Raw genomic sequence first — 19559 nt, 5'->3', positions numbered from 1 at the left:
ACCTGAAATAATAGTAGCTATAGTTTAAGCATTTATCTGTAAGCATTAGGCATGGTGTTAAAAGTGTTTCTTCACTAAAGTCACATAATCACTGCATAAAAGAGAATTTTTATCTTGACATCACAGACAAAGAAACTGGGGCCTGGAAAGCTAATCCTTAAAGTTGAAGAATCCATGTCCAGCACGATCTGAAACCTCAAGCTATTTCCCTTCCAACTATTTCATGTTCAACAATCATTACCTAAAGCAGTCATTATGTTTACTTTGTTTTAAGATTCTTAATTATTTCACAAGCAAATTCTTCTTACTAGTGGTCTTAACTTTAACTTAAGCTCTTTCAAGTCTGTGTAGCATGCAAAACACAAGCTAAGTTATCTGACACAAAAATATGCATCAATCATTATATTTGTTATCACATGGAAAAAGTCTTAAGCAAGCTATCTAATCCAAAATACCATTTTGCTTATAGGATGTAGAGCAATGCATGTGGCTGGGGCTGGGGAAGGCCCTGAGAGGCAGGCCTGGCTGTGACTTGGTGGGTAAGTCAAGGCTAAGTGGCAGCCACTTTTGACTAATTTCTCCCACTGTTTTCTCAGAAGTCTTGGCAACAAATTACCTTTTAAAATGTTGAAAAGGGGCACTTTCAGGAAATGTGCACAGAGGAAATAAACTGCTTGTTCCCCTTAGCCACACATTTGGGGTGAGATGTCATTCTGACCCCCAAAACTGCACTCTCCATTAACATGTTGCCTCCCAATAGTTTCTGTTGACTTTAAGAGATTAAGAGAAACCCTGCTTTTGCCGAGCTCCCTCGCCTGTGTCTAAATTTGGTTAATATATATTTTATCAAGCCTTAAGGAGAGGAAGATTTTGCTTTCACGGCCTCAAAGTCACCAACATGGCTCTATGCATCTCTACCCTTGATCAAAAAAGACACTAGAATAACACTGAAACAATTTTCTAGCTTCAAAATAGAATATCCACTTACTTATTCAAAACTGGACCTTTTCTAATATGGGAAATGAAGGCAGTAGGGAAAATATGGAGAGAACTGGTGGAATCATATAGGGACAAAAAAGGAAGAAAGGGAACAAAGAATGGAATGGACGAATGGAGGAGTGGAAGGAGGGACAGAAGCAGACAGTGAACACAAGAAAGGAAGGAAACGATCTTTTTTCTTTATCCATGCCCCTAGGTAAAGTTAGAGATTTACTTGAAGACAAAATTGCCTCTTTCAGTAGTCAATGATATTTTATTTCTATGTAACTTCCTTCTCAAATAGGTTAATTACAGAGGCAATTAGTCTAGCTACACACAGGATGTCACTATTTCCTTATATAAATAGAACTAGCACACATGTTTCAGGCAGAGAAAAATATCAGTAAAGATTGAATTACAGAATGTAACAGAACTCCATGCTATGAGATGCTATTTTGCCCAATTTAGGTTAAATTACACTGTTGTCATCATCCTTATTTATTGAACAGCCTTTATGTTTTCTTTTAATTATTACAATAGAATTTCTGTGTGTGAACTTAAGAATAAAATATCCAAAAAGAAGAACAGGCATGGGGTAACTGAAAAGGAATTTGCAGGCTTATTAGCAAGTCAAATAGATAGGAGAAGGGAGTTGGAACTGAAAAAAAAAAAAGCGAATTCTGTATTAATTTAAACAAATGTTCTGACCTCTGTAGCCTCCTAGGTTTTTGTGCAAGTACTTTCTTTTACATATTCAGAGTCTGGAAATGAGAGGCTACCATAGTTCTGAGAACCAAAGGGTTTGGAGCAAAGCAGCTTCTGGTAGTGTCATCTAGTCTTGGTGAACACATGGGATGCACAGGAGAAATTGTCAAATCACAAATAATGGCATCCGTTTTCCTGGGAAACTCCGACCTACCGATTATTGCTTGTGTATGTATCGAAACCAAAATGATAAAGTGCTCTTCCAAAGAACAAATGGTGGTATCTAGTACTAAATACATATTCATAGAGGGCACCATGTCCTTCTTGACGGTGGCTACCCCCAGATGACAGAATGGCTGGGTGCTGATGGCACTAACATGGATGCTTCATTAGCTCGCTGGTAAACTGCTGTGAGAGTGAAAGCAAGGTCCCAGGGTCGGATCCTCGCATTAACCGACACATGCCTTTCTTTTCTATGGTCATAGACCACCCGACTCAGTTCTGCTTCCTCAAATAAGGCTGGCCCTGGTCCCAGCGGGGCCTGAGAGATGCAATGATAAGAGCACGAGGAAAAGAACTAGAAGTCTATTTCCTACTAACTGCTGCTCCCACTGCATTCTGTGCACTTGTTCAGCAGTTGCATACTTCTGACCAGCTGAGGGGAGCACATGCTTCCCCCAGGGTCCCTCTGCCTGGATGGGAATCCTGGCTCCACCTCTGGGAAGCTGTTGAACCACAGCAAGTAGCTTATCTGCTCTCTCTGTGTCCCTTGATTGCCTAAGCTGAGAAGTAAGCATAATAATAGTACCTGCTTTTTGAGGTACTTAGGAGGCTTAAGCAAGACACTATATGCAAAGGCCAAGAACAATCTGGCACAAAGAAAACAACAATGACTGTAGTGAACAAGGAGTGGTGGAGCTTCTTCTGATTTCATGTTTGTGCTATATTTAAATTTTGGGGTCTCGGATTTAAAGTTAACCTCCTAGCGGGAAAATCAGAATCTTAATGGTGGTTAAAATGTTACAAGATCAGTGAACTGAGGTTTGTAAAGTCCTCTATCAAGCAGCCCCAGAATCTCCCCAAGGTCTAGTCTGGTAGAGTAGCCTCTCTAGGATTTCAGTCCAGGCTTACCTGAGTGGGGAGCAGCAGAAGTGCAGGTATGGTCTTTCTTCTCCTACAGTGAATCCAAAGTCACTGCTGACAGCACAGGGCTGGGCAGGAGACAGAATGCTCTGCCTTCCAGAAGATGAACAGTGCCTCTGAGAACTTACATAATGTTCTTGGTAAAAGACCATTGGCTTTAGTGCTTCTATTTAACCCCTCTGCCCTATTTCCTCTAGGGAGTTTGGTAGTGGGTGGGTAAGTCAGCCTTGCAGCTAAGCCAGCTAGGCAAATTAGTTGTTTTGACTATAGTACCTACAAATATAGAGATATATGCATATGTACATTCCTTCCCATGCATGCACCAGGAAGGCTCCAAAAAGTATGAGAATTAAGAGCCTAATGCAGAAGTTGTAAAGGAGCACATTAGATATTTCCTTGATGTAACAGCCAAATAGATAATATTTATCATTACAAATCACACACACACAAACAAGGTTGCATCAGTCTCAAAATCTTTTCACTTGGGGGTTACCTGATGAGATTTAGTTATTTTGTGCTGGAACTCCTAGGTTTTAAAATTACTGATCTTACGTTTTCAGCCACAGTAGCTGCTGATTTCAACTGACTTTATGAGTAACCAGATCAATTGTGTAGACAATAATACTTTAAAGAAGGTGTGGGGGAAGGGAATCAACAGAAGCACTTGCCTATGGAATGGACTATAAAATCACTGCCAGAATAGACACTATGATGACAATAGAAATCTTCACAGTCCAGTTCTTCTTTATACAAATTAGGGCAAAGAACAATTCAAATCAGCCCTGACTCTAGGACTGTGTGATCAGATGACAAGTCAACACTGTAAGTGGCAAAAAAACTGCCGTTAATCTGGTGTCAGATGCTACTCTTTTTTCTTTAAATCAACATTTTACATGAGCCTGACATATAAAAAATTATCACAATTAAAAATAACCCATTATTCATAATGTTTTTTCAAGTTCTTTAGGGTCTCAGACAGAAAAATCACAGTAAGTTATCAAGGTAAAAAAGAAGGCTATTACTCTAACAGCATTATACATAATAAAATGCTCTGATCCACTAGAATGCTCTGATCCACTAAAATGCTCTGATCCACTAGAATCTGTAAAATTCCTCAAACACTTCATTCACAGAAATGCAAAAATGAGGTATTATTTCTATTACACATTTAATATAGTTTAATGACATGAAAATATATGTGCATATACAAAAGCATTCTTCTATTATTACCTTTTCTTTATTTAATATTACTGCGATGCTGAAAATTTGCCTGTGAAAACGTACCTCACTAAATTTTGCTGAATTGGTTGTACTAGTGCTTTTTTCCTGTTTGTTTGGTGTTTTCTCTCTCACTTGGCTCTTGACTTGAATTTAGGTTCATCTTTCTGCTACGTACAGCTTTGGTTTTCCCTCACTCTTCTGTCTCCTTTCACCCCTGGAAGGCAGCCAGAAGTGTCCTGGAGAGGTGCCAGGTGTCCTGTGCTGATGATACTGAGAGCCTCTGCGTCTATATGGGCTAGGCTCACCTAAGTCACCATTTACAATATTGAGTAGAAAGAGTGGGTAGGAATAGTCAGCATTTATCAGTCAACTGGTTATGTGATACACAAATATATAGCCAACTTCAGAATTTATAGCAATAACATTTATGTATCATGTTACTTTGAGAACAATTCAATTTATAAAGTGCCTGTTGTGTATACATAAGGAATAATCATAAATCATTTACATTAAACAGTGTCAACTGGTAAAACACAACTTTTCCACTAAATTCTGCATGCTGAGATTAATGAGGTTTTGAAAGAAAGCACACTGAAAAAAATCAACTCTGATTCATCCAAGGTGGATAACATGTCCATATAAAGGAGCAGGTGTCTGCAGTATGATTTAGATACCTATAGAACATCTCTGGAACATATTAACTTGCTCTGAAGTAGAGAGCCTTCAGTGAGGTGGGCTGCGAATGTGGTAGCAACCCAATTCTGTCACCAACTTCAAGTTTTCTTTTATTTTCTTCCCATCAAGAAGAGATTAAAACAACAAACAGAGAAACCCCTAAGACCCTATTTGACCAGAGGTCTGACATGTATTCATCTACAGGCACGTTAAGAAAACCTGGGACAGAGCCTGTAGATCACTATACTCTTAGACTCATAGTTGGAGAAAAGTCCCAATCAGGGATCAAAGTTACCAGGAATGCACAGAGAAACTCTGATCTATATGTAGGTGTCTCCCTCTCTTCACTCCTGAATTATCCTTTATAAAGAAAACAGCTCTGTTTAGAAATCTATGCTCTAGGGACTGGGATTAAACCCATTTCTTCTCTCTAAAAAGTCCATAAAATAGGAAATGTTTTGACAGTTCACATCTGTAAAAGTCTTTAATCTTATCTGAAACTCACACCTACACAGTTAAATTGGACAACATATGAGAAAAATATAGTTTGGATTTCTCTTATAGAATTTTAGTCCTTTATCTTCTGTCTTCAGGAAGCAATACAACAGTGACATTTTCCTCCTGCCGTAACTTAATCTTAAACATCTCCATCGATTTGTTTTAGTCAAAATGGAAGAACAACATTATCTTGAGGGGAATAATAAAGAATAAGAGTAAACTAAGTTTGTTCTTTAAAAACCCACTTCTCCAATCTCTACTGATGACTAATATTAGTAAAATAACAACTCCCTATCTTGGTTAAAATTAAAATGGAATCTGAAAATCAGAGGGAAATGAATAGCAGGAACATTGGTAAACCAGGTTTCAATGATAGAAGTAACTGCTGCTTCCTCATCACAGGCAACTGACACTGTATGAGATACATTGTCAGCTTAGAAAGTAAAACAAAGCCAAACACACACACAAAAGGAAGGATCACAGATTCACAAACTTCTCAATTGCAGCAAGAATTTGGTGGTAAACAGCACTTTCCAGGAGTCCTTTTTTAAAATAACATACTAATCTGGAAAGTTACAAATACATATTCTTTGCACACATAATTCGAAATATAGGTAACCTCCAAAATAACTGTATTTCAGTAGTATTTATGGGTACATCATACTTCTCCCCCCACCAATGAACACTTTTCCCTGAGAGTATTAAAGTTAATAAGGAGCAGTGACAACTCACTTTAGTAAAAAAAATAGAAGATTTTCATTAAAAAAACCTACTCATTCATGAGGAACTGTTAACTTCGTAGGGTTTTCATTTGTGTGAAGAGACAAAAGCTGACATAGTGAAACTCTCTTCACTTAACAGGTCTAACCTTTCAAAATATCTGGTAATCACAGAATTTCTTTCCATTTTTTGAGAGGTTGATTCACTTAAGAATAAAAATTCCTATGTTCAGAGCAACTTAAAATCTCAGGCTAACACCTTCTCAATAAACTGAGAAATCCAGTAAGTCTAGTAAAGATAAAGCATTAATATGACTGCTATCTCAATAGCTGCTACTCCAGTCTCAAACTTATGAAAAGTCTATTTTCCCCTAAAATGAATGAAAAACATACTATGTATACATTATTAAGTATCTGTATTTTTTTCCTATGATTGGCTCTACCTTTTACCAGTTTCCTCTAACATTCTCAATCAAAAATAATCTTTAAGAAATTAACTAACTTCACCAAAATAAAATATGATTAAAAAGGGAAAAAAATTAGCAAATCAAGAGATAACTCAGACCAAGTGTCAAAAAAAGATTTCCTTTACAAATTACTTTCACAGAACTGATTGATAACCTTTTATCTGAACTGAATAAACTGAAGGGATTTGGAAAGCACAAAGACACAGGCCCTTATGGCAATAAAAGTTGTTGAATAATGTTGAAAAACTTTTTCTTTAAAGAAGTCTTCTATCATAGCCAGTAAAATTTTGTTACTTTGAATAAAAGTTTGTTCTTTTCCTTATAGAAAATAATAGTAAAGGAACACCTTGAAAAAGTAGGCCTCCCTGGTATCCTAGGGGTTAAGTATCAGTGCTATCACCACTATGGCCTGACTTTGATCCCCGGTCAGGGAGCTACGCACATGGTGCAGCAGGCCTCTCCTGTCTCTCCTGTTGCTCCCCTCAGCAGTGTATTTCAGTCAGTCTGCCTGTTCTGCTCCCCACTCTGTCTGGTGAATTCTCTCACTCCCCACACCTCTGTCCTACACCCCAGTTCTTCTACACAAAAAAGTGGAAAAAGAGACATCTTGAGGTTGAATCATTCTTGGTTAACTATATAATGACAATATAATTGTTTATATTATCATTTAAACTACCAGTTACAGATCATGCTTATTGTGTCTCTTTGTTCAGAAAGCAAGCCCAGGAAAAAATTCCGTTTTCCTGGGTAGCTTTGGACATCACTATTTTCTGTTTTTGTTTTTGTTTTTTTTGCAAGGCATTGAGGCTCAATATCACTCTTTAGAGTATTTTAGCCTCTAATCCATGGATAGCTAGAAAATCTGTTTCTGGAATTAAATGCAAAATGTCACATGGAAGTCCACTTTTGATTTTTCTGGCAGTATCCTTTGACCTAGCATGCACATGCCCACTTTCTGTTAACCATACCCCCACTTCCCATTGGGTACAATCCTAATGTCTAGTTAATGAAAATGATGAAGCCAACACCAATTCCTGCTCAAGAGAGGTACATAAGGATTAGTCTGTGACCTAACTATGGCAAATCAGTAAAAAGAGAATTTTGGTAGGACTTCTAGAAAAGGGTGTCCTGCTTTTCCTATTTGACATAAAGTCTGAGAGGATGTTAATGTGAAGCAATGCTTCTGCTGCATTCCTCAATGAAGCCAGAGACCAATACTGTGTCAGTGAGAGCTGAGAGATGGACAATTGAGTCCTGCCTGCATGATTTTAATCCCGAACTGAGCTATCTCTAGATTTATCATATTTTAATTTAAAAGCCCCCCCCCTCCATCATCCTACTCCACAATATTGCATTGCTGACTCCCTCAGGAGAACTATTACTGGCTTTCTCTGGCATTTCCTATCTGATGGGAGTTCCTTTCTTCGTACACTTTACTTCTGCCCATCTGAATTGTCTTCATTTTCATTACATATTGTCAAAACCATGTATCATATGCTATTTCTAAGTTGGGTGGACAGGAATGTAGTCAGTTTTCCAGTCAAAGTTCACAAAGGGTGGGCTATTTTCCAGAAGAGGTATAGAGAGAAGAAGAGAGAGAGCGCGTGAAAGAGAGATTTAAAAAAAAAATGGTAATTTAAAGTGAGAAGGAGAAGGACAAGGACAAATACTGGATGATTTCATTCATAGGTGGAATATAAACAAGCAAGCAAAGGATCAGATAAAACCAAAACAAGTCCTTGAAATCTGACTGCAGAACTAAGACTACAAGAGGGGATGGGTGTGTGTGCCTTGGTGATGGGTGTGCTGTGCTGACACACAACTCAAGAGATGTGAACTTGTACCCTGAAATTATACACAATACTGTGAATCAACACTACTTCAACAAAGACAATTTAAAAAGCAATACCTGAGGATTCAGAGAGCCTTGCTGCTGGCTTCAATAATGATGGAATCAATTGAGATTTTGATTAAACACAAACAAGAAAAATATAGTAATATCTTTAGCATAGATTTGGAGGAATTCACTTTTGTGGATTTTCATCTTGACTCCAACCAGACTTACCTGACATAATTATGGAGCCCTGAGAAGTAACTACTGGGTTTTAGAAGTACTTGCCACTTCCTTTGAACTGTCTCTATAAATGCCAAGAGTAAGTATTTTAGATTAAATGAATAGATTAATAAATATCTTTGGAATAGCCATCATTAAGGTTGATTTGTGTTCTATCACCCGCAGTAATTCAAGCAAATGCCAGGCTATTCAAAAAATATTGCATCTTGTTCTCACCACTTTGCCAATGTTATGACACCACATAAGTATGACAATATCTATACACTTCTATGTTAACTACACACACACCCCGACAGACAGTAAACCACTTTAAGTTTACATGGGTATCAGCATGGGAACCACTCATATTTATAACTCTGATGAATGGCCTTTCATTTGTAAATTTATAGTGTATCCATAATTTCTTTAAGAAACCAAGAACTTCATTCAAAAAATTGCCACAATATTTATCTATGCAAAGATGATGGATATGGTTTATAAAATTGAATGCTTTTAAAAATTAAAATCATATTGCCAAGAAAAGGAACATCTTCTCTCCTGGTTTGCTCACATTTTTAAATCATCAGAACTGCATTCTCAGCAGTTATAATGTGTAATCTTGAGGGCATATAAATATAGGTATTAAATATGTCCAAGTATATTGTTGTTGAAATTGTGGAGCACAGGTATGAGCTACTAGATATCAAGACCAACTTAAATTTATCATTTTATTTTCTAATTTTATTCCTCTATATTAAGCTGTAAGAGATATAAAGTATCATTAAAAATTTCTTATTTATATTTACTGCATTTACAGTGTTTAATTATTCTGGACAATGCACGGCACACTGTCTATAATAATTTATTACAACTATAAACTATTATAAGCCGTAACTTCAGTAAAATTACTTAAATAAGATATTTTCCAAAAATCAACAGTAATTAAAGGAGTCTTATTTTATCCCAATATAGATTTTACTCAACTAGAGATGATTGAGCAGGAAAACTGAAAGAAGTAGGAAAAACTGAAAGACAACAATAATCCCTAAAATAACCAATAAAAACCAAAAGCGTCAACGTTACGAATGTGACAACAGATGCACACGGTTTCTGTACGCGAGGTACTCTGGGCCCCTTCACTTGCCATCATTTACTGCTGTAAGTAGAAAATATATGGAAATCTCAGTGGTTTCTTTTTTGAAGAGTAGTCTTAATTCTTTGAATCTACCCTATTATTACAGAATCTATAAAAGATTGAACCTGAGTTTATTTGACTTGATTATATGAACAACAATCTTCAAATTATCAACTTACTTTTAGAAGGAGCTCATTCAGTCCAAAAAAAAAAAAAATTGTTCCAAATGCTTGCAAAAATTGTATATAAATTATTTCTCACATATTAACTTTCAATGTTTGCTCGTAACAAACATAAAGTTAAAAAAAAAAAGGTAAAATAAACATTTTACATACCCCACTGGTGTGCTAGCTCCTTGTGGGCAGGAACATATCTACCATCATCTCTGGGTCACTGGTAGCCAGCACAGCACCTGGGATACAATGTACAATGCACACCCCATAAATGTGTTTGAATTAATTAAATGATATAGTGCTGATTGGATTCCATTTAGGAGGTAAGAATTCAATGAAATAAAACATTCTATTTATCAGCCATATTCCTCTATATCCTATTATAAATAACGTAATTGCACATTTTTTTAATCTAAATGATAACTTTTACGAAAACTCAATTCTCAAGGATAATTCCTTTTAACTACTTATGATGTTACACATGCAGGAACTGGAATATAAAAGTGTAGCCCAAACATGATATCGGGAGGAGGGGAGATCTGGAGACTAAAGATGAGCTACATGAGTGGTATGTGATCAAGTCCTATTAAAATTTTTGGACCTCAAAGACTCAAGTGAGCTTCTCTAGTTGTTCTGTGTATACTGTTCACGTTGGTGCCAGAAACATAACACATGTTGAGTTCATAAGAAGAGGACAATGGGAGCTTTCTGGTTAGTTCTTCCAAATTCAAACTTAGATCCAGCCTTATACTCAGCCCTTGGCTATTTTTAAGCTCTATCCATTCCCTGAAATAAACTGTAACCATGAGTATAACAGCTTTCAGTGAGTTGTATGAGTACTTCTAGTAAATTGTCAAACTTGCAATTGATGTCAGAAGTAAAAGTGGTCTTGCAGGGAGAATTGGCTCCCTCTAACTTTGTAGCTGACTAGTTGTATAATTGGCTCAGTTTTCCTTTTTTAAATCTAGAAAACCAAATGCCTTGAAAGCTATTTTACTTTACCACTCAAATGAACTTAGCAAAGGTCTCACTAGTACAAATCACTTTGGAGTGATGATGTTTATGTAAACTATTGCCATTATTTTACTTTTCCTTGCTCAAACAATAACCACCACTCCCTGACATGTATACAGAAATATTTTGTTTTGGTAATGTGAATGGTATTAAAACTTAGAAATGAATGAATTATACACAAGTAAAATTTCTAAATAGTTATAGTAAATCTGTCAAAGTAGAATATTAAAAATATTAAAAATATCTCTTCATTAAGAGATACTTTGGTTTTCAAACAAAATATTAATTAAGTCATACATTTATTTTGCTTTTCCTAAGTGCTGTTTACAAACCTAGTCACAAAACAACAACAAACACAACAACAACAACAATAATAAAAAACTTTTACAAATAACAGTTTGGTAGGTAGAATTTAAAGATGGCCCTCAAAACTCCCAATTGGTGACCATGCTCTACATAGTCCTCAGATATGTGAATATGATCAGTTTTACTAACATTAATAAGTTATATAACACAATTTACATTAAAAAGATTATCTGGTAACCCCCTAAATCGTGGTATAGAGGTCAAAGACAGCGGATGATGGAGTTTTGAAATGTAAAAAGGATTTGACATGCCATTGCTGGCATCAGTATAGTGGGGACCACAAAGCAAGGAACAGGCATAATCTCTAGAAACTGTGAGCAACCCTTAGCTGATAGCAGCCAAGAAATAGGCACCTCAGTGCCACAACCACAAAGAGTTGAAATTTCATCAACAAGAATGTGTTTGGGGGCCTCCTTAGTGGTGCAGGGATTAAGTCTCAGCACTATGAAGCTATCAACAACCACTGTAGCATAAGTTCAATCCCCAGCCAGGGAGCTAACCCACTTGGTACAGCAGACCTCTCCTGTCTAACTTGCTGCTCCCCTCAGCAGTAGATTTCAGTAGATATGCCTGTTCTGCTCCCCACTCTGTTTCTGGTGAACCCTCTCATCTCCCCGCACTTCTGGCTTACACACCAGTTCTTACATACATAAATAAATCTTTAAAAAAAATGAGTTTGGAAGCAGAATTTATCCCACAGTCTACATACAAGAACTCAGCCTAGCCTGGGATCTCTGAACTTATAATTCAGCCAAGTCATGCTGGACAAGTAAAGACAGTGAGAAAATAAAACAGGCATTGTTTAAGCCACTAAGGAATGAAAATTCTGCATAGGTTTTATGAACTCTCTTCAGTCTTTGACTCTCAAAACAAGTATTACTATGTGCTTAGTTTTATTAACCATACACACTCCAGGTTGCCATTGTTGATAATAAAAATTCCTGTTCCTGCTCTGAAAGAGAAATTAACAGCAACAAAATATAATAGGCTATATATATTCTACAGACTGAATATTAGTATCCTACAAAATTTCACATTTTAATCTAATGATGAATGTGATGATATTAGTAGCATATTTGGGGTGCTTAGTTCATGACAGTGGAGCCCCCATGAATGGGATTAGTGTTGTTATAAAAGATACCCAACAGTTCTTGATGTCATTTTAGGATACGCCAAAAAAGCCATCTACAAAGCAAGTTTGCCCAGACAAAGAATATGTTGGTACCTTGATTGTGGACTTCCCAGTCTCCACAACTATGAGAATTAAATTTTTGATGCTTATAAACCACTCAGTATATGGTATTTTGTTACAGCAGTCCATATGGACTGAGTAAAAAAAAAATGTATTTATTGCCTAAGCAATAGATAATTTGGAAAACTCAGTTCTCTAGCTCCTCTTAAATATGATGTGAATTATCTCCAAGTTTTCTTGAGCCATTTTAAGTGGTGGGAGTAGGCAGTGATTATGTCTTCTTTAGGAATTTGTGGGAAACTACCATAAGTTCTATGCAGAGTACGCAGAATCTCTAATTATCTGGAGAGAGATCACCTTAAAAAAATCTCTCGGGCCTCCCCTGGTGGCGCAGCGGTTGAGCACTGGGCTGCAAAGCTGCCCACAACCTCTGCAGCACCGGTTCAATCCCTGGCCACCACTGGCAAGGGTCCCACATGATGCACAGACCTCTCCTGCCACGCCCACTGCTCCCCTCAGCAGTGTACTTCACCAGTCTGCCTGTTTTGCTCCCTGCTCTGGCTCTGGTGAATTATCTCACCCTCCCACACTTCTGACTGTACCCAGTGCTTGTATAAATAAATAAATAAATAAATAAATAAATCTTTAAAAAAAAAAAAAACTCTCACAGGAGTATTCCAAAAACTTGCTGGTAGAGTTGTTTCCTGTTGCTTTCCCCCCACCATTTACTATTGCCATATTATTTGTTAAAAAAACACTAGTCTTATTTTGTTCACCTGCAAAATAATCAATTTCTGTGTTTCAAAGATACTTATTGATGCACTAAATATCTAAGTGTGTACAATATGACAAGTTCTATATTAGGTGATTGGGATAATAATGATACGTGTGACTGACAAGGTCCTGCTCTCTCAAAAATACACTTCCCATTTTATCTGATTAGAAGACTATGATTAATCTTTAATCCCCACATTGAAGAATCCCCAGGCTCTCCCCAAAGAATCAATCTTTGACCCTCCTAAATGAGGCATCCCTTCTCTGTGCTCTAATAACATATTGGGACTAATTATATAGTAAAATTTATCATGTATTAAAATTGCATGGGATAGCATGTCATAAGCAGAATACAGGAAGAAAATTCAGAAGTATGGACATCCCAAATTCTCAGCATCAATAAGAGATTATGAATGGTTAAGTCCTCTTGGGAGAACCTGAGAGTAGGAACTAGGGTGGGAGGCAAGGAATAAGACCCCATGAAGTAACCTGTGCTACCCCACATGCGCTGACAACACCTCCTTACCTACACACCCTCTATCTCATTTACTAGTTCCTGATGGTGTGGTCCAGGGTAGACAATGCATTGGGTTGTCAGAAAAGTCATGATGCATTTTTCTGCATTTTTCAAAGAAAAAAATATGTCATGACTTTTCCAACAACGTGATAGTGTGCTTCTGGGTAGAGGTCAGCTACTATCTACAACACAGAGGCCATTTATCAGCTAATTGCAAAATCAGTTTAAAGATTTCCAAAAAATTCCCTGTGAAAAAAGCAAAAGCATGATTCGGATCCTAAACAGAGTCAATATGGAAATGTTCAGGTACCTAAGCAGGATGGTGAGTTTGGTCAAGGAGAGAAGCAGGGGGAGAGGTGGCATGGGGAGTTGAGTGGTTGGGGGCAGGTTTTCTCCTTGTCTTGGTACTTAACCTCTATGGAGGTGGGGCAGAAAGACATCCACTGGATAAAAGAAATCTAAGGGGCTGTGAGATGACAGTCTACTTTCATGGACAGTACTTAATGGGGAGAGGATGGAAGAGGTCTCAAGCCTTTCAGGAAATCCATGATTTTAATCTTGACTCTTCTAAACAGGTGAAGGAAAAAATAAGAACACACTGGTGAAAGAAGATGCCCAGATTTAAAACCATGTGCCAGTGCAAGCAACCCAAGAGAAAAGGAAAAGGTGCATTAAAGTTCAAGGCAATGGTAGGTCAGTAGCTGCTACTCTGGCTCAAAATCTGAGTGGGAGCAATGACATTAACAAGGACAAAATCCTCATAGGCAGACATCACCACAGGGCAGAAGTCAGGAAGGATACAGAGGCAATTGCAGGGCCAGCGTGGATATACCTGATGCTTCACATTCCCCACAAGACACATGTTAACAACTCCCTCAGCAGACACAATGATACACAAACCATCCTCAAAGATGGTTTCTTCAGTGGGGCTAGGCCAGAACCAACAGGAGGGTGAGGTTTTGGTGAGGTTTGTGAGGCATGAAGAAGGGTAACCCTCTCAGGTTGGTCTAAGAACAAGGACACCTCCTTGCATTTTACACCCAAGGCGCCTCTCTGAGCCCCATCCCCTAACTCAGGGCCTGAATGGGGAAGTAGAGAAATTCACAAACAGAGGAGATGATTTGACAGAGTTATTCTGTGCTACTTTGTAATCACTTTTGATTGCCTTTCAATCTGTTCCATAGGGTAGGGACTCAAAGGTCAGAATCTATTATGGAACTAGCTCCACCTTCATAGATTATTAAAATATAGGAGGATATATTCTGATCCCATTCGATGTGTCCCAAAAATTAGTGCCATGTTTAACCTGACCATTTCCCTATTTAAATCACTATTAAAATTATTCTTTATAACTTTATAGCTTTTCTAAGCATATCAGGTACTTGCTTTCCACACCATTGAAAATTACATGTTACCTCACTCAAATCACAAAAGGAACCAAGAACATCAATTTCCTAAGACTCATTAAGAAAGATGACCACTTGCACTCCACTGTCAGCCTGACACATATTTCCCCGTCTTCTTCTGAAGTCTGCCAAGAAGACATATGACCTCAAATCTTAAATTGATATAAATCTGAGATTCTATGGCAAATTGCCTAATTTAAACACTTAAGATGTTCAGTGGGATTCATTTTGCACATTTCTAGAACTTAAACAAATTCTCTGCGATGACTTCATAGGAATCGGTGTTCTACTGGAAACCACAGGTCACACCTGGAGTCCTCTACAAAAAAATGTTAACAGACTTGCCAACCAGAGTAGGAGAATTAGAGAATAGGAAGGAGAGACAGGAATGTTATGGGACATTTGGGTGATCAACAGAAACTGTCATCAAGCACTTTGAATATTTTATAGTGGTCATGGGCTGGATGCTTGACATGTAATATCTGCCTTTATTCTCACACCTGTAAGGGATAGGTACTTTTATTAGACATGCTGTATAGATAAGAAAACTGGCAGAGAGTTTAAGATATGTACTCAAGGGCCTCCCTTGGTGGCACAGGAGGTTGAGCGCCGCGCTGTGAGGCTGTCTGCAGCCTCTGCAGTGCTAGTTCAGTCCCGGCCGGCTGGCAAGGGTCCTGCATGGTACAGCAGACTGCTCCTGTCGCGCCCACTGCTCCCCTCAGTAGTGTATTTCGTCAGTCTGCCTGCTCTGTTCCCCTCTCTGTCTGGTGAATCCTCTCACCCTCCTGCGAATCTGGCCTGTACCCCAGTTCTTGTATAAATAAATAAATAAATAAATCTTAAAAAATAAAGATATGTGCTCAAGATCGCACTTTACAAAGCTAGAACGTCTTTGTTGAACTATGACAATACTATTAATTGTAGTAAAAAAGAAAAAAAACTACTGAAACAATGAAAAGTACATAACAAAAGAAATTGTAAAATCACTGTATATTAGAATGCTTAATTAACCTAATGATCTTTGCAGTGTCTTTTTCATCCTTTTGAAAAGGCAATAGTTATAGAGAGGATAGGCTCAGGGGGGCTCAGGCTGAACTCCTGTACTCACTCACCAGTTGTGTATCTCATGCCTCAATTTCTACATCTGTAAAATGTAAGGAATAATGTCTACTTTATAAGGTTATTGGGAGAATGAAAATAATCAATACATATAAAACACATAGAACCATTCCAGGGACCCAGTACTCACTCACCAGTTGTGTATCTCATGCCTCAATTTCTACATCTGTAAAATGTAAGGAATAATGTCTACTTTATAGGGTTATTGGGAGAATGAAAATAATACATATAAAACACACAGAACCATTCCAGGGACCCAGTATGTACTTAATAAGTTAGTTATTATTATTCTTATGAAAGGGCATTTGGAAAATTAGGAAGACAAAGCACCCCCACACAGTCACTCAATGGCACTCAAAAAAGAATATAAAAGACTTGTTGATGCCACTGAGATATCCAGACTTTCATCTAAAAAAACGTTATTCCTTAGCACTCTCAAACACACCATATAGACAGCAGAGAGCACAGTTTAGTCAGAATTAAAGATATAGGAAATGCTGAAAGAAGTAATAACCTAGCCAAATTTTAAGGAGTCCCAGCTTCCAATCTCAGCTTGGCCACTACTTGTAACATGAGTTTGGAAAAGCCAGGCCATGTCACCAAGCCTAGGTTTCCTTCTTGGATACTTCTGGAGAGATCTCAATTTCATTAATTGCTAAGGTCAAAAAGGAGATTTCACATATTAATAATTCTAACCAAATGAATAACATATAACCTCTCATTATCAAATCTTTTGTTTTCTTGCTTTGCATCAGATTTCCTTCCATTATTAACTTAGACCTGATTATAGGAAAACATGGATAATTTGCAATTCAAACAGGCTTTAATCTTAAAAGGATTTCCATGGGTGGAAGAAAATGGCAAACAAGTCCCTTACTTCTGTCCCATGCATAGCCCTACTTGCCACATGCTCAAGGGATCTTTACTCATAAAGAGGAGCGCTGTATAGCTTTAAAATGACTTCATTCCCATATTTACATATTTTTAATAGGGCTATGATGAATCTCCTTCCGCTTGACTCCTATTTTGAGCTGTGATATTTTAATCTCCATTCTTGCTGCAACTTAGCAGATGAATGTGCAGTGTGACAGAGCTCAGAGGAAATAGTATAAATAAAGCAAAGTGGAGCTATGACATCTCACATTTTATAGCTTTTTTATTGTAGCCGAAGCATAAACAGAGCACAGCTGTGTTATACTTACCGCTGTGCGCACTCCCTCAATCCTCACCCCCTATTGCTTTTAAAAAGACAGTGCTCTTATTCAGAAGCTTTGGCTGTGGGTTACATGGCCCCACTGGGGCAGCCTCAACCCCAAAACTCTACATTTGATGCGTGTCTCCACTTTCAGTTGTAGATCTGCCCCGCTCCATGGCAAGGATGTAACTGCAGCCCGAGCTGCACGGGGTGGGGAAAGCACACAGCTCTCACCTATTGGAAGAAGGCACCACAGCCAAAACTATAATTTCCACTCCTTCACAGCACACAAGAGCACCCAGATAATTTACAAACACACTCTTCATAGGAGACATGCAGCTAGCTGGAAGTATTCAAAATAGTGCACTCTCTTAATGAACACCCTTTTTTAGAATGAAAAAGTTGTAATTTTCACTTTCAGATGAACTCTTTGTCATGTTTGGGTGAAAGCGGGAAATACCAAGGCGGTCAAATAGAGACAGAGTGAGAAAAGTAGTGCTGAGAGGTGCAAAATAATTCGACCTGCTCACATAGTCATCAAGCTTTGGAATTTTTCAAGCTGGTGACATATTTCAGTAAGTCCAAAGGAGACAGCATAAGGCCAACAGCAAGCACCTTTGACTCTGACAAATATGAGGTTATCCACACAGGGGGAACAAGTTCAGGACCAGCACCTGATCCAACCAGAGCCAATCAGAGTCCTTCCGTGAGATATTTTATTGAAGTAGAATGGAAAAAGCAGCCAGCTATAAACTTCCGGTACAGTCATCAATGGTGACATTTCCTCCCAGATGGAAGAATGTCTATTGCAGCAACAAAGAGTCAAGTCTTCAGCCACGGTGAACGGTACACAGGAGCAAAAGATCAAGTGCTGACAGAGCAGGCTCTTGGGGCCCGTGGACTTTCTTGCCTTTCTCTCTTTGTATTCCATTACCCAACAGATTCCAGCCTTGTTCCCTCAAGCTGCCTCCAACTAGGTTTTATCACTTACAAAAAAAGAATCCTAACTATTACACCTTCCAGAAGAAGATTCTTTTTTCAGTTGGGTTAGGATTTATCCTTCCTTTTTTCAAATACCACCACACTATTTATGGGAAGGAAGGAAAACCCACTGGGCTTGTAGAGGAATGTGTAATGAAAATTCAAAAGACACATGCATCCAAGTGAAAAGAATATAGGGACATAGTAGCCTACACAGCAGTGAAGTGAAATGAAAGACAGGAAGATTGATTTGCATCGTCATTAACATGGAAGGAGAAAAGCACCAGAACACAATGACAGCGAGAACCACCTCCATTGATGGATGGAATTGTTTCGAAACAACAGGCCCAACTGGGCTAACACAGGAGCAAAGTTGGTACCCCAAGCTTCTCAGCTATCTATCCACCCGAAGCTGCTCTTCTGCCAAGCTCATATTGTTTACCAAGCTGCCAGCCCAGCCCAGGGATCTGATTAGCAATTTGCACTTTTGTGAGAGGATTAACAGAATTCCTTTGTTTTGATGTCGGATTATCAAACTGCATCTTTAAAGAGGTGTGACCTCATCCAGATTCATAAGCCTGCTCCCTTGAGAATGACTTGAATTTTACTCCACTTGCGCAACATATAATTTCATAAAGGAGTTACTGTCAAAACACGGTACTCAATTCTTGATGTGTGCGAAGAAGCACATTTGTAATGTAAATAACCTCAGAAGTTTTGTGATATTTTAAAATAACCCATCTGGTGGGAAAACAAGGATTTTCAACCCATTTGGTTCCAGTACTAGTAAATTAGTGTGTCTCTAGCTCACAGAACCCAGAGATAAACCCCATTCCGAAACTGAGTCTCATGGTGCTTTTACCTCCAAGGGCAAGTACTTTTAATTGTCCTAGGCTCTTGACATGTTTAAAAAGGAGAGAAGTATGCAAAAGAGTAAACTGAGGAAAACCAAAGAACTTGATGGCTAAGGTCAAAATAATAATGATAATATCAAATAATTTACCACACACTTTATATGCCCAGTTTTACCCAAAAGTAAAGGTGAATAAGGAAAATACAGTAACAGTTTTGTATTTTCACATTTGTTCAGTAATAGGAAACTAACCAGAAAGAAAAGTCCCTGAAATTTCCACCAAAATTTGAAATAAGCAAAACATCTATGGGGGAAAAGGTCCTCTACAGGGGCAGAAAGCAAGAGGTTGAGTGACTGGTCCATCCTGCTAATCTG

At 38.0% G+C, this 19559-nt stretch overlaps 1 protein-coding gene across 8 annotated transcripts in view; it reads right to left on the bottom strand.

Moving 5' to 3' along the window:
- Positions 1-19559, bottom strand: part of SOX5 (SRY-box transcription factor 5) — a 1024531-nt gene that overhangs the window by 831313 nt on the left and 173659 nt on the right. For 6 of the 8 annotated variants that reach the window (XM_054696382.1, XM_054696384.1, XM_054696380.1 and 3 more), the window contains one exon: positions 9930-10006. The exons of the other annotated variants lie outside the window; for them this stretch is intronic. The gene's annotated coding sequence lies outside the window, so the exon portion shown is untranslated. The remainder of the gene's footprint in view (positions 1-9929; positions 10007-19559) is intronic. 8 annotated transcript variants of the gene reach the window in all.

Source organism: Talpa occidentalis, unplaced genomic scaffold, assembly GCF_014898055.3.
Source record: "Talpa occidentalis isolate TD23 unplaced genomic scaffold, MPIMG_talOcc4v2.1 talOcc4.16, whole genome shotgun sequence".
Lineage (NCBI taxonomy): Eukaryota > Metazoa > Chordata > Mammalia > Eulipotyphla > Talpidae > Talpa > Talpa occidentalis.
The sequence above is the reverse complement of the archived record's forward strand: the minus strand, read 5'-3'. Positions and strand labels throughout refer to the sequence as shown.